Raw genomic sequence first — 16,021 nt, forward strand, 5'->3', positions numbered from 1 at the left:
CGCAGCCAAGGCAGTTCAAAGAGGGAAGTATATAGCAATCCAGGCCTATTTAAAGAAGGAAGAACAATCCCAAATGAATAGTCTAAAGTCACAATTAACGAAATTGTTAAAAGAAAAACAAATGAGGCCCAAAGTCAGCAGAAGGAGGGTCATAATAAAGATGAGAAAAGAAATAAATAAAATTGAGAAGAATAAAACAATAAAAAAAATCAATGAAACAAAGAGCTGGTTCTTTGAGAAAATAAACAAAATAGATAAAATCCTAGCCAAACTTATTAAGAGAAAAAGAGAATCTACACACATAAACAGAATCAGAAATGAGAAAGGAAAAATCACAATAGACCCCACAGAAATACAAATAACTATTAGAGAATACTATGAAAATCTATATGCTAACAAGCTGTTAAACCTAGAAGAAATGGACAAGTTCCTAGAAAAAAATAACGTTCCAAGACTGACCATGGAAGAAACAGAAAATATAAACAGACCAACTACCAGCAACAAAATTAAATCAGTAATCAAAATACTACCCAAGAACAAAACCTCCAGGCCAGATGGATTCACAGCTGAAATTTATCAGACATATAGAGAAGATATAATATCCATTCTCCTTGAAGTTTCTGAATAAACAGAAGAGGAGGGAATATTCCCAAACTCATTCTATGAAGCCAGCATCACTCTAATACCAAAACCAGGCAGACAAAGACCCCACCAAAAAAGAAAATTACAGACTAATATCCCTGATGAACATAGATGCAAAAATACTCAACAAAATATTAGCAAACTGAATTAAAAAATACATCAAAAGGATCATACACCATGATCAAGTGGGATTTATCCCAGGGATGCAAGGATGGTATAACATTTGAAAATCCATCAACATCATCCACAACATCAACAAAAAGAAGGTCAAAAACCACATGGTCATCTCCATAGATGCTGGAAAAGCATTTGACAAAATTCAACATCCATTCTTGATAAAAACTCTTAACAAAATGGGTATAGAGGGAAAGTACCTCAACATAATAAAGGCCACATATATGACATACCCACAGCCAACATCATACTTAATAGCGAGAAGCTGAAAGCTTTTCACCTAAGATCGGGAACAAGACAGGGATACCCACTCTCCCCACTATTATTCAACATAGTACTGGAAGTCCTAGGCACAGCAATCAGACAAAACAAAGAAATACAAGGCCTCCAGATTGGTAAAGAAGAAGTAAAACTGTCACTATTTGCAGATGACATGATATTGTACATAAAAAAAACCCTAAAGACTCCACTCCAAAACTACTAGAACTAATATCTGAATTCAGCAAAGTTGCAGGATATAAAATTAATACACAGTAATCTGTTGCTTTCCTATATGCTAATGATGGGCTAGCAGAAAGAGAAATCAGGAAAACAATTCCATTCACAATTGCATCAAAAAGAATAAAATATCTAGGAATAAATGCAACCAAGGAAGTCAAAGACCTATATGCTGAAAACTACAAGACACTCTTAAGAGAAAATAAAGAGGACACTAATAAATGGAAATTCATCCCATGCTCATGGCTAAGAAGAATTAATATTCTCAAAATGGCCATCATGCCTAAAGCAAGCTACAGATTCAATGCAATCCCTATCAAAATACCAACAGCATTCTTCATCAACATGGACCAAATAGTTCTAAAATTCATATGGAACCACCAAAGACCCCAAAAAGCCAAAGCAATCCTGAGAAGGAAGAATAAAGCAAGGGGGGGTCTCACTTTCCAACTTCAAGCTCTACTACAAAGCCACAGTAATCAGGACAATTTGGTACTGGCACAAGAACAGAGCCACAGACCAGTGGAACAGAATAGAGAGTCCAGATATTAACCCAAACATATACAGTCAATTAATATACGATAAAGGAGCCATGGATATACAATGGGGAAATGACAGCCTCTTCAACAGCTGGTGTTGGAAAAACTGGAGAGCTACATGTAAGAGAATGAAACTGGATCATTGTCTAACCCCATACACAAAAGGAAATTAGGAATGGATCAAAGACCTGAATGTAAGTCATGAAACCATAAAACTCTTAGAAAAAAACATAGGCAAAAATCTCTTGGACATTAAACATGAGCAAATTCTTCATGAACATATCTCCCCAGGCAAGGGAAACAAAAGCAAAGATGAACAAGTGGGGCTATGTCAAGCTGAAAAGCAAAGGACACCATCAATAGAACAAAAAGGCATCCTACAGTATGGGAGAATATATTCATAAATGAGAGATCCCATAAAGGATTCACAGCTAAAATATATAAAGAGCTCATGCACCTCAACAAACGAAAAGCAAATAATCCAATTAAAATATGGTCAGAGGATCTGAACAGACACTTCTCCAAAGGAGAAATTCAGATGCCTAACAGACACATGAAAAGATGCTCCACATCCCTCATCATCAGAGAAATGCAAATTAAAACCACAGTGAGATATCAGGTCACGCCAGTAAGGATGGCCACCATCCAAATGACAAACAACAACAAATGCTGGCGAGGATGTGGAGAAAGGGGAACCCTCCTACTCTGCTGGTGGGAATGTAAATTAGTTCAGCCATTGTGGAAAGCAGTATGGAGGTTCCTCAAAAAGCTCAAAATAGAAATACCACTTGACCCAGAATTCCACTTCTAGGAATTTACCCTAAGAATGCAGCACTCCAGTTTGAAACAGACATATGCACCCCTATGTTTATCGCAGCACTATTTACAATAGCCAAGAAACAGAAGCAACCTAAGTGTCCATCAGTAGATGAGTGGATAAAAAAGATGTGGTAAATATACACAATGGAATATTATTCAGCCATAAGAAGAAAACAAATCCTACTATTTGCAACAACATGGATGGAGCTAGAGGGTATTATGCTCAGTGAAATAAGCCAGGCAGAGAAAGACAAGTACCAAATGATTTCACTCATATGTGGATTATAAGAACAAAGAAAAAACTGAAGGAACAAAACAGCAGCAGACTCACAGAACCCAAGAATGGACTAACAGTTACCAAAGGGAAAGGGACTGGGAGGAAGGGTGGGGTGGGAGTGTTAAGGGGGAAAAAAAGGGGGGGCATTACTATTAGCGGACATAATGTAGGGAGAACGGGGAGGGCTGTACTACAACACAGAGAAGACAAGTAGTGACTCTATAGCATCTTACTACGCTGATGGACAGTGACTGTAATGGGGTATGTGGTGGGGATTTGAGGACGGCCGGTATCTAGTAACCATAATGTCTCTCATGTAATTGCAGATTAATGATACCAAATATATATATATAGATAGATAGATAGATAGATAGATAGATAGATAGATAGATAGATAGGTAGATAGATAGATACAAAAAAAAGTTTTGGAGGAGATCTGAGGTCTCTGGGATGCCATTTATGCAGAGAAGAAAAGCAGTGACAGAGATTCCCCACAAAGTTTTCAGGGTCATTGTGGACCTGAGACACCCACACACCAGCTCAAATCCTTGAGATGCTGGCCCTGTTATAGAAGATCCCTGAGCGCAGGGGCCTTGAGGATCCCCATATCTAGTTCCAGCTGCTCCCTACCTGGCTTTGAGTCCTGCTCCTGTTGCCTGCCTCGCCCACAGGCCTCTGTCTTTGGCTCCTTTTCCTGTTGGCACTCTTGCTTTGGATACATACCCCTGAAGACCAGACCTGTAACTGAAAATGTCCAGGCCCCAGGCCCCTCGATAAGAAAGTATTTCTTGGGCAGCTGGAATCAAGGAGTCCACTAGTCAGGGAGAGAATTTCAGGGGCCAACTCAGTCAGATTCAGCTGGTCAGCTGCACTTCAGGTAGGCCTCTGATTCATCTAACATTTATTGTATGCAGAGGAAGTCAGTCATCATAGCAGTCAGGCAGGTGTAGTCTAATGCATACGCTGTAGGTCAAGCTGAGTCAGACAGAGGCTGTGGGTGACTAACAGTTAAGCAGTCCCAGTCCCTGAGATACAGTTAGACCCAGATGATCAGTCAGAATCAGCCAGCCACACATACTCAGCCATGCATTCTGGCAGATGTGGTCAGTCCACACATCGGGTGGGCTGATACACCAGCAGATGTCCAGTCAGCAACTCTCCAGAAGCCAGCCAGGTTCAGTCAGCCATCCAGTCGGGGAACTCAGGCAAATGCTCAGGCCCAGGTGGAGTCAGAATCAGCTGGTCAGTCTCAGTGTTCTTAGCCCATCTTGACCCATTCAGCACAGATGGAGCTGTTGGCACAGAGGTATCAATCAGTAAACTGATCAGTCAGATATAAAAAGCCTCAGTCAGTCATATACAGCCTGTCAAGCACAGCTGGAGTCTGGTCAGTCAGGTGCAGTCAGATCACCCCAGTCAGACATGTGCTGTCAGACCCTGACCCATCAGCCAGGTATGGGCAGTCAGTCAACTGTGATCAGGCCGACAGATTACACGGTCTTGGTCCATCAGGCACACATGAAACCTGTGTTCAGTCAGACACAGCCAGACGGACACGGAGTGCCAGGCAGATGGTGTCTGTGAAAGCCACGAAGACCAGGGGCCTCGTTCTGGGCGGAGCCTTGGTGGGGGCGGGGTCTCGTGCGGGGCGGCACCTCGTTGTGGGCTGTCTGGCCCGCCCCTCCGCTCCCTGCAAACTCCGGCGTTGCCATGGCAGCCACGGACCCTGCCCAAGCCGCGCCATTCCCGCGCTTTCGGAGTGGAGATCCGGCCCTGCCGCGGCGCGGCGAAAAGGCTCGGCAGGCCGTGCCCTGCGGAGAAGCGGGGTGCTCGCTGCACGCTCAGCGCTTTTGCCATGGCCTTGTACAGGTGGGAATGACTAGGAGACTGGGATGGCTACGCAGTGGGAGACAGCCAGAACCTCCGGATCTCTGGCTCCTCGCCTTAACCTTGCGCTGCCCCTCAGGAAGAATCATTCCTTTAGTCAGAAGGGGAGTATCAACAAAAAAAAACCCACTCCAGGCAATGTGTTTAGCGTTCTCTGGGCTTAATAATGACTCACCTTGTACCAAGCACTGTAATAACAGCTTCATTCATGTACAGTAATTCACTTGAGCCTCACAGTTTTCCTTTGATGTTCTATAATTTCCTTTTTAAATACAAGGAAACCAAAGCACAGAAGGGTCAGGGGGCTGTGATGTGGGGGAGCCAGGATTGAAACCGAGGCAAATCTAATTCCTGACATGGGCTCCTGGACCCTCAACACACCCTGGCCCTCTCCTTTGACCTCCGAGAGCCGGGCATCAATCTTAAGCCAGTGGGCCTGGATGGCTTCAGGACTGGCCCCAGCCCTGTGCTAGGCCTGCAGCATGAAGGTTCTGGTTTGAGTCTCTGCTTCAAGGTTAGACTGAGGCTATCTATGGGTTTCGGTGAAGGTACTACAAAGGTAAAGCGTCCTTTTCATGACAGCATGTCAGGGGTACACACTACCCACATGACTCGATCATCTTGAGTATCTGGCCCAAGGTAGTGTTTGCCAGGTTTCTCCCCCGTGAAGTTACTTGTCTTTCTTCTCTTTCTACTCTTTGGAATCAAGTCACTAAGTGCAGCCCACGCTCAAGGCGATAAATTATTTGGAATTCTTTTAGGAAGATTTGTCTTTTCTCCTCCATTCATTTATTTATTCATTTATTTATATCAGTATGGACTTCTGGGTATTTTGTTTTGCTATAATCCAGTACCACAGCATTTCTTTTTTGCTAAAAGTATTCCAGCTTTGGCCACTGGGAGCTCCTTTGGGTTGTCTCTTGTGTCCCTTCGACACCAATTGTTTGACATCTTGGTTGTACCAAGACAAAATCAAGTGGAACTCAGATAAACATTTTTTTAAAGTTCTATATTAAATAGACATTAAGAGGCTATAACCAGCACATCAAATTGGTGATTTCACATATATAGCTGAGGACAAGGCTAATGTAATCATGGTTGTGCTGAGTCAATTCACAGGGAGGTATGAAGTAAAAATTGATATTGGTGGTACATCAGTATAGAGGAAATTGTTAAGCTGATTAGTAAATTATTCAAGTTTGAGAAACTCTGTCCTAAGGCAGAACTGAGTCCTGAATTCAAGCATAGATGATAATGATGAGGATTATGAGCAGCCTCTCTAGGACACACCCGCACAAATCCATTTCCATGGTCCCTGTCAGCAACCAGACCTGCTTCAGTGCAGATGTGTGCTGACGTTGATAACAGTGGAACTGTGCATGCCCAGGTCAGGCAGAATGGATGCTGTGCTGTTTGTTTCCCTAGCAAGCTGCGTGGGTGGCTTGTGGCTCAGCACCCTTCCTGCTAATGAGCTTGGAGCCCTTGGCCTAACAAACACATTCTGTGTCACAGGCCTGACATGTGATGTTTCCCAAGGAGAAGTGCTGGGAAGGCTTGTTATTTTTACTTTTTTTCCTTGTCTCATCCTTGATTTGTGACTGTCAGAAAGACATGGAGGAGTCAACAGTCAGACTAGGTGCACCCCTGGCTCAGAGTCTTGTCTGGGTTCTCTGAGCCAGCCCCCTAGCCCCACTGAGGACCCTCAGCGTTAACTGAAGCATTTAGCTCACCCCACTTTTGCACAATGAGCCCTGACCCAGGCCCTGAATCAGCCTCCCAACTGAGCAGTGACACCCCAGAATCTCTGGCCTAATCCAAAATAGAAAGCCTTCAAAAAGAAGTCCTTTCATTTCCTTGCTTGTAGTCTGAGCTGTGGGTGGCTGCAGCTTGGTGAATGCTAAGGTGGCTAAATCCTCTATAGTGCCTACCCAGGGGGCTCTGGAGTCAGATGACCTGGATTAGAATCTTACTTCTTCCTGAGAACTAGACAAGTTACATGGCCTCTCATCTATAAAACGAAAATAGTAATAGTACCTACCACATAGGATCACTGTGCAAATTAATTGAGAGAATATATGTAAAGAGATTAGCACAGTGCCTGGCCCATAGTAAATGCTCAATAAAGTCATTCATTTGTTTAACAGTTATTAATGTCTGTTATATGCCAGGTACTAGGGACATAAGGGAAAAGAAGAAAATAAACTAGTATATTAATAAATAAGGTGAAGTATATAAAGCCAAGTCATTGTACAGTGCCTTATATATACACAGAAATATTCATTTTTATTAATAAAATAATGAGATAGTGTGATGAGTGAATGAAGGAAATAAGTAGGATGATGTGATGATAACTGAAGAAATCTCCTTTGAGACAGGGAAGTCAGGAAAGGCCCTATGAAGAAATAATACTGGAACTGAGACCTGTAAGATGAGAAAAAACTCAGCCTTGCCAAGAGCCAGGTAAAAAGTCTCCCAGGTAGAACAGCATGTGTAAAGGCCCTGAGATTAAGAAGAGCTTGGAGACTGGAAAGAATAGCAAGGAGGCCAGTGTGGCTGAGATGTAATGACAGAGGGGCAGTAAGCTACAGTAAGCTTGTATTTTCTTCAAAGTGTGATGAAAAGCCACTGAAGTCTTGAACAAGAAAGTAACAAGATCTGATTTTCTGAGTAAAAACTAACTCTGGCTTCTCTATGGAGAATGGATTAGAAGGGAATAGTAGCAGAAACAGAACAACATAAGAGGCTATTAAAGTCACTCAGTCTGGAGATGTTGCTGGTTTGGACTAGGTTATAGATCAGCACTGTCCTATGCCTTTCTGGGATGATGGAAATGTTCTGTATCCGTGTTTGTAAAATAGCCACTAGCCACTTGTGCCTTGAGCACTTGTAATGTGACTAGTGTCACTGAAGAATTGCAGTTTTAATTTCATGTCATTTTAATTAATTAAAATATAAATAGCATCATGTAGCTAGTGGCAGCTATATTAGACAGCACAAGAAATAGGCTGTATTAAACACATTTAGGAGGAAGATAGGACTTGTGATGTTGAGGGATGGAGAGTGAGAGAGTGGAATCAAGGAAGATACCTAGTTTTTTACTTGGGAACTGGGTGGATGATACTACCATTTACTGATGGGAGAAGAACAGGCTCTGGGAAGATACAAGTTTTATTTTGCACAAGAAGAGTTTAAGATATTGCTGGAACATTCAAGTAGAGATATCAGATAGAAAGCAGGATGTACACATATTTGTTGACATCATCGTCTTTAGGTTCCAGAGATACCAGCCTATTGGCTGCTTAGGAGGTAGGGAGCTCAGAAAAAGGACCAGGAACTCCACGCTGAGAACTTTCCTTCTGGTGTTGGTGAATGTGCCAACCACCCACCTTGCCAGCCAGTCCTAGCACTTGAAACCCTTGTGTAATCGTGGCTCCTCCTTCCTTCCTCCCTTTTCTCTCTGGCTATTGATTCCAGTGGCTTCTTCTCTTGCAAAGCTAGGAACCCTCACCTCACCTGTTTCCTACTCCTATAGCCACTCCCATGGCTCAAGTCTTTGTCTTCTCATCATGAACTAGAGCCCCAGTGACCAGGCCCCTGTCCTTTTCACCACTCCTCCCTTCTGATTTCAAGAAGTAGGGTCTTTCTGGACCCTGAATAGCCAAAGTAATCCTGAGAAGGAAGAATAAAGCAGGGGGGATCTCGCATCCCAACTTCAAGCTCTACTACAAAGCCACAGTAATCAAGACAATTTGGTACTGGCACAAGAACAGACCCATAGACCAGTGGAACAGAATAGAGAATCTAGATATTAACCCAAGCATATATGGTCAATTAATATACAATAAAGGAGCCATGGATATACAATGGGGAAATGACAGCCTCTTCAACAGCTGGTGTTGGCAAAACTGGACAGCTACACGTAAGAGAATGAAACTGGATTATTGTCTAACCCCATACACAAAAGTAAACTCAAAATAGATCAAAGACCTGAATGTAAGTCATGAAACCATAATACTATTAGAAGAAAACATTGGCAAAAATCTCCTGGACATAAACATGAGCAACTTCTTCATGAACATATCTCCCTGAGCAAGAGAAACAAAAGCAAAAATGAACAAGTGAGACTGTGTCAAACTAAAAACCTTCTGCACAGCAAAGGACACCATCAGTAGAACAAAAAGACATCCTACAGTATGGGAGAATATATTCATAAATGACATATCCAATTAGGGATTGACATCCAAAATATATAAAGAGCTCACACACTTCAACACCCAAAAGGCAAATAACCCAATTAAAAAATGGGCAGACGATCTGAGCAGACACTTCTCCAAAGAAGAAATTCAGATGGCCAACAGGAACATGAAAAGATGCTCCACATCACTAATCATTAGAGAAATGCAAATTAAAACCACAATGAGATATCAGCTCACACCAATTAGTATGGCCAACATCCAAAGGACAAACAACAACAAATGCTGGCGAGGATGTGGAGAAAGGGGAACCCTCCTACACTGCTGGTGGGAATGTAAGTTAGTTCAACCATTGTGGAAAGCAGTATGGAGGTTCCTCAAAAAGCTCAAAATAGAAATACCATTTGGCCCAGGAATTCCGCTCCTAAGAATTTACCCTAAGAATGCAGCAGCCCAGTTTGAAAAAGACATATGCACCCCATATGCATTTATCACAGCACTATTTACAATAGCCAAGAAATGGAAGCAACCTAAGTGTTCATCAGTAGATGAATGGATAAAGAAGATGTGGTTCATATACACAATGGAATATTACTCAGCCATAAGAAGAAAACAAATCCTACCATTTCCAACAACATGGATGGAGCTAGAGGGTATTATACTCAGTGAAATAAGGCAGGCAGAGAAAGACAAGTACCAAATGATTTCACTCATCTGTGGAGTATAAGAACAAAGCAAAAACTGAAGGAACAAAACAGCAGCAGACTCACAGAACCCAAGAATGGACTAACAGTTACCAAAGGGAAAGGGACTGGGGTGGATGGCTGGGAAGGGAGGGATAAGGGGAGGGGGGAAGAAAGGGGCCATTAAGATTAGCATGTATAATGTGGGAGGAGGCACGGGGAGGGCTGTGCAACACAGAGAAGACAAGTAGTGACTCTACAGCATTTTACTACACTGATGGGCAGTGACCATAATGGGGTTTGGTGGAGGGGGGACTTGGTTAAGGGGGGAGTCTAGTAAACATAATGTTTCTCATGTAATTGTAGATTAATGATACCAAAATTTTTTTAAAAACTCAAAATAGAAATACCGTCTGACCCAGGAATTCCACTCGTAGGAATTTACCCTAAGAATGCAGGAGCCCAGTTTTGAAAAGACATGTGCATCCCTATGTTTATCGCCGCACTATTTAAAATAGCCAAGAAATGGCAGCAACCTAAGTGTCCATCAGTAGATGAATGGACAAAGAAGATGTGGTACATATACACAATGGAATATTATTCAGCCATAAGAAGAAAACAAATCCTACCATTTTACCATTTGCAACAACATGGATGGAGCTAGAGGGTATTATGCTCAGTGAAATAAGGTAGGCAGAGAAAGACAAGTACCAAATGATTTCACTCATCTGTGGAGTATAAGAACAAAGCAAAAACTGAAGGAACAAAACAGCAGCAGACTCACAGAACCCAAGAATGAACTCACAGTTACCCAAGGGAAAGGGACTGGGGAGAATGGGTGGGAAGGGAGGAATGAGGGGAATAAGGGGTATTACAATTAGCACATATAACATAGTGGGGGGGGGGTCATGGGGAAGGCAGTATAGCACAGAAAAGACAAGTAGTGACTCTACAGCATCTTACTATGCTGATGGACAGTGACTATAATGGTGTATGTAATGGGAACTTGATAATGGGGGGAATCTAGTAACCACAATGTTGCTCATGTAATTGTATATTAATGATACCAAAATAAAAATAAATAAATAAATAAATAATAAAGTGGAAAAACAAAAAGAAGTAGGGTCTTTCTAATTGTAGGATTTTCCTACTGGGAATCCTGTCTGGGTCTGCAACAAGAGTCTTAAGCCTGGACTCACCCTTTGATTTTTCCTTACATTCTAGAACTGAATCAAAAGGAAATCAAGAAGCCTCCACAAAATTTGAAAATTCACAAGTGTTCATCATAGCATTAATTATAAAAGCTATAAGTATAATTCTCAACCATATCTTATGTGATCTATCATCAATGTTTGCCACGGTTGATAAATTTCCCTTGGAACATCTACCACTCTGGTCACTCCTTAGTCTTTGCTCATTCCTTCTCATCACCCTGACCTCTACACATTACAGGGCTCCAGGGCTCAGGGTTCTCTACGTACCCCTTTGGTTTTCTCACATAGCTTCACATCTTTAAATATATCTATACGCTGATGATGACTACCAAATCAATACCTCCAGCTCAGACTCTGCCCTGAATGCCAGACTCATAAATCCAACTGTCTATCTGACATCTCCACTTAAATGTCAAACAGGCATCTCAAACTAGTATGTCCAAAATTGAACTCTTGATATTCTCCCCAAAACTTGTCCTCTCTGGTCCCTCCCTTCTGCTTTAAGAGCAATTCCCTACTTCATTCACTCAGGCCAAAAGTCTTGGAGTCATCCTTGATTCCTCTTTTTCACATTTCACATCTGGTCTATCAGCAAATCCTGCGGGCTCCATCTTATATTTACTCTGAAATCCAACCACATTTTGCCGTCTTTGCTGCCTCATCCTGGTACAAACCAGTATCTTGTTTCTCCCAGTTGACTGCAACAGCCTCCCAGCAGGTCTCCCTGCTTCTGTCTCTGGAAAGAAATACCAAATTCCTTTATCTGTCCTTCACACCACATGACTTCCATCCTCTTGCCTATTTACTGTGCTCCAGCCTCTTTGTTGTTCCTGAAACAGGACAGGCCCATAAGCTTCACCTTTAGGGCCTACTGGCTGCCCCCCTCTGTCGGGAAGATTTTCCTTCGCCTGACATCCCCTGTTGTATGTTTCCCCCTCATTCCCTCACCTCTGTCAGATATCTGCTCAGAAGTCACCTGGACACCCATCAAAAACATTCCACTCACACATCATATTCCCCTTCTCTTCTTTTCATAGCACTTTCACTATCTGCCCTTTTATGCATTTAAGGAATCGTCTGTTTCCCCAAAGAATGTAAATTTCAGGAGGGCAGAAATTTTCACTCGTTATTTTTCTTCAGGTTATTCTTCTTCACTGATACATTATCCAGTGCTTACGTGGCACATAGTAGGTGCGCAGAAAATAGGTGGTCAATGACTGAATGGATGAAAGACTGGGAAGAGCCTCCATGTCCAACACTGCGTGAGGGAAATGAAAACTACGCATGCTCACATGCTGGGGAATTTCTGAGGCGGAAAACAATTACCGTGACCAAGGTTCAAGCCAGGAGGGCCGTAGGACCCAGCGCGATACCTTCCTCGCCCTTCCCCCCGCCGGAACGTTTCGATCCCGGAACCTTGGCTCGTGGGTCCAGACGCTAGGGCACTTCCGGTAGCTCTCTTCTCTCGCCAGTGAAGAGAACTGCCAAGTCAGTTCCGGCAGAGAACGCGGTGAGAAGCGAAGGTCGGCACTATGCCCCGGGTCCCCTAGGCCCTCCGGCCTGACGCCGGCAGGTGAGCTGGGGGGCCCGGGGACAAGTCGCGGGGTCTGTCCTGCAGAGACCTAGAACCTTGGCCGGGGCTGCTCTCTGACCGAACCCAGGCCTTGTCGCAGCGGCGAACCTCTCCCTCCAGCCCCTTCACCCCCATCCTCACCCCCACCAACCTGGCGACCTCACGGCGGCGGCCGCTCCGAGCCTGGACCCAGCGCGACTGCCCGCGCTCCTGGCCCAACCCCGCGGGGCCTAGGCGAAACCCCGCCAAGGCGCCGGGACGTTGGGCGTGGCAGGGCGAGAAGAATGGCGGCCTTTCTAACGCCGCAGAAGTCCTTTAGAGCCTTTGAAGGCCCTCAGGGGCTGGTCTACGTGGACGCAGGCTGCGCCGTCCTTAGGCCTTGGAGCCGCGTAGATCCGGGAACTGGGTGACTGATCCGTCCCAACTGGACGAGACCTCACCTTGTCCGGACAACGACGAACAAAGGCTTTAACGGGCCCGGAAGGTGAGCGGAGGCCCATATCGAAGACCGGTGGAACGGTTAACCAGGACATCGGGCGGTTGGCCGTCGTTCTACCAGACCTTGTTAATGGAAAGAAAAAAATGGTAGATTTACGCACCACATTTGGCAAATAGGAAGTGCCCAGCGTCCTTTGAGAAGATTTACTGGCCATTTATAGGAGGCCTGTGTATATAATATGAAAAAGCTGCTCTCAACTTTCCCCCCAACCTTTTAAAAGAAAACTTACTACATCTAGGCCGTCTAGGTGTTAAAGAGGTTGCCGACGTATGATAAAGTAGAGTTCGAAAACTACACGTCTTGTAAATGCCCATTTGTTTTTTAAAAAGTTATAAAAATGTCTTCTGAAAATGACTTTTTGAAATGCAAGTTAGACCACTTCAGGAGCTACATCTGGAGCGACACACGTCCGGGTTTGTGCTCTGGGTTAGAGGACGTGGAGTAGAAGACTGATGAGGAAGAAAAGAAGGTTCTGTGCCAGACTTCATATTTAGAAGACATTTTTCATATTATAACCATTGTTTTTTGTGTGCATTTTATTCCTCACTACTGTGTATATAGTTGACAATGGTAAATACTCAAAAAGATTTTTTTTTGAATATCTAGTCTTTCTAGATATTAAGTGCCTGATATGTTAAAAGTAGAGCTAGTAAAAAGACATTTTGTAAGTATCTTTTTGTTAAAATTCATAGCAAATATGTTTGTTTTGGGGGGAATGGCCAAACCACCTCTTTGAATAGTACACGTCGTGTTTATGCACTGGTTCAAGGGAGGAGGGAGAAGTAAGGGCAAAGAGCTCTATTGCCAGTTTGTTTATAGTGAGACAGAATTAACCATTGTTCTTCATGTTTGTGCATTTTGTTTTACTTTACCATGTATATAGTGTATATAATGGACAGATGAGTCCAAATTTTCAACGTCTAGTCTTTCTAGATGTTAAAGAGGTTGCCAAGTGTATGACAAAACATAGAGTTAGTAAACTGATAACATTTTGTACATTTTGTGTTAAAATTCCTAGGAAAGATTGTCTTCTGAAAATTTGAGCATTTTAGCCTGTTGGGTTTGGTGGAGAGAAGGAAAAGGTGGCTCCTTGGCTAGAATGTTCATATTTTGAAGACACTTTCAGATTATAACTTAAATGTGTGCAGTTTATTCAAGACTGCTGTGTATATAGTGGACAAACTGAGTCCGTATTTGAAACATCTAGTCCATCTAGATGTTTAGAAGTGCCCGACGTATGTTAAATGTAGAGGTAGTAAAATATCACTTTGTAAATAATCTTTGCTGGTAAAATTTATAGGAAATACTGCTCTTTGGGAATACTCTGTGAACAGTATTGTTCCCTATATTTGTCCAGTGGTTTGGAAGAAGTAGTGGGAGGGGAAAGAACTGCAAAAGGTAATAATGCTCACATGTTCATACTTGGACATTTTCAGACAAAATCATTTTTTTGATGTGCATTTTGTTTTCCTTTGTATATAGTGTATATAATTGGACAAATGAGTCCTTTACTTTTGCAACATCTAGTCTCTAGATGTTAAAGAGGTTGCCAGTGTATGACAAAGTAGTTAGTAAAATTAGCACATTTTGTATACTTTGTGTTGAAAGCAAAGCTTTTTCATAAATGACTTTTAGATAGGAATTTATTCAACCACCTCTAAGCATTACACATGCCTGTACTTGGATTGGTGGTGGAAGGAAGTGAGGTAGGGAAGGGTCCAGGCCAAAATGGTAATATTTAGAAGATACCTCAGATTATAGCCTTAGTTACACATGTGCAATTTTATTTAACAGTGCTGTGTACATAGTGGACAAGTAAGTTCTTACATGACAATATCTAGTCTTTCTAGATATTTAGAAGTGCTTAATATATGTAAAAGTATTAGTAGAATAACACTTATTGTAAATAGCTTTTAAAAACTGATAGGAAATACTGTCTTTGGAAGTGGAATTGTTAAGCCACCTCTCTGAACAGTATATTCTCTGAACTTGTTCATTGGTTTGAGGGAGATGGGAGGGAAGAAATTGCAAAACATGTTTTGCTAGTGTGTACTAGAAATTTCAGCTTATCCATTGCCCTGTGTGTGATGTGCATTTCATTTAACTTTACTGTATATATTGTGTATATGGGTCCTAATTTTATAATATCTAGTCTCTAGATATTAAAAAGGTTGCCAATGTATGACAAAAGTAGAGTTAGTAAACTAACACATTTTGTATACTTTGTTAAAATTCATTGAAAGGCTGTCTTCTGAAAAGGACTTTTAGAGATGAAATTGTAAAATCATGTCTAAATGATATGTGCCTGTACTCACCCATGTGGTGATGGAGAGGAGGAGTTAGGAGAAGTGAAAGGTTCTAAACTAGAATGTTCCTACATAGAAGATACTTTTCAGATATAACCATTGTTACACATGTGTAGTTTATTCAACACTACTGTGTATATAGTGGACAAACAAGTCCTTATTTGAAACATCTAGTCATTCTAGATGTTTAGAAGTGCACAAAGTATGTTAAAAGTAGAGGTAGGAAAATAACACATTTTGTAGATACCCTTTTGTTAAAATTCATATGAAATACTGTCTTTTAGAAATGGAACGATAGAAATTATCAAGCCGCCTCTGAGCAGTATGCATTATATCTGGTGGTTTAGGAAGGAAGAAGAATGTGCAAAGGGCTTTATACCAGTATGTTTATAGTTACGCAAGATTAACCCTTGTCCCATATGTCTGCATTTTGTTTTACTAAGTTGTATATATATTGTATATAAAGGACAAAAGTCCTAATTTACAACATCTAGTTTTTCTAGATGTTAAAGAGGTTGCCAGTGTATGACAAAAGTAGAGTTAGTAAACAAATATATGTGTACACTTTGTATTAAAATTCATAGGACTGTTCTGAAAACAGCTTGAGGAAATGTAGTTGTTCACATCCCCTCTAAGCATTACAGGTGCTTGTTATACTTGTCTCTTGGGTTGATAGAGATGAGAAGGGGAAGTTTCAGGCCGGAATGATCTTATTTA

General features: G+C 42.1%; 1 protein-coding gene across 1 annotated transcript in view; it reads right to left on the reverse strand.

The window, feature by feature from the left end:
* Nucleotides 1–3,708, reverse strand: part of EPB41L1 (erythrocyte membrane protein band 4.1 like 1) — a 156,007-nt gene extending 152,299 nt beyond the window's left edge. The window contains exon 1 of the mRNA XM_017663557.3: nucleotides 3,580–3,708. The gene's annotated coding sequence lies outside the window, so the exon portion shown is untranslated. The remainder of the gene's footprint in view (nucleotides 1–3,579) is intronic.
* Between the last annotated feature and the right edge of the window lie 12,313 nt (nucleotides 3,709–16,021).

The sequence above is a fragment of the Manis javanica genome, chromosome 5 (assembly GCF_040802235.1).
Source record: "Manis javanica isolate MJ-LG chromosome 5, MJ_LKY, whole genome shotgun sequence".
In the NCBI taxonomy this organism is placed as follows: domain Eukaryota; kingdom Metazoa; phylum Chordata; class Mammalia; order Pholidota; family Manidae; genus Manis; species Manis javanica.